Source organism: Penaeus monodon, chromosome 21, assembly GCF_015228065.2.
Source record: "Penaeus monodon isolate SGIC_2016 chromosome 21, NSTDA_Pmon_1, whole genome shotgun sequence".
In the NCBI taxonomy this organism is placed as follows: domain Eukaryota; kingdom Metazoa; phylum Arthropoda; class Malacostraca; order Decapoda; family Penaeidae; genus Penaeus; species Penaeus monodon.
This window is the reverse complement of record NC_051406.1, coordinates 40,606,201-40,606,535: the sequence shown is the minus strand read 5'-3', so window position 1 is coordinate 40,606,535 and position 335 is coordinate 40,606,201.

Below are 335 nucleotides of genomic sequence, written 5' to 3'. Positions count from 1 at the left end.
TTGGGTTTTTATATCTAACCCTTTTTCCCCTCTCTTTCCCTTTTTTTATTCCCCCACACATGCATATAGATAACAGATGGATGGAAAAATAAAAGGGTGTATATACAGAACCCTGTCTATTTTCATTTCTATTAGAACAACATGCCACACACAAATCCTCCTCTAGGGTATGTCGGACCTTCGATCCCCTTTTTACTTTTAAAATTTCATATTAAAAACCCAAAAAACAATATTTAATAATAAGCATTGAAAGGGAAAAAATCACCAAAAACCCCAAAAAAAAAAAAATTTTCTAAAATCGGTCCCCACAGCAGCTGGGGTCTTCTATTCCTTTC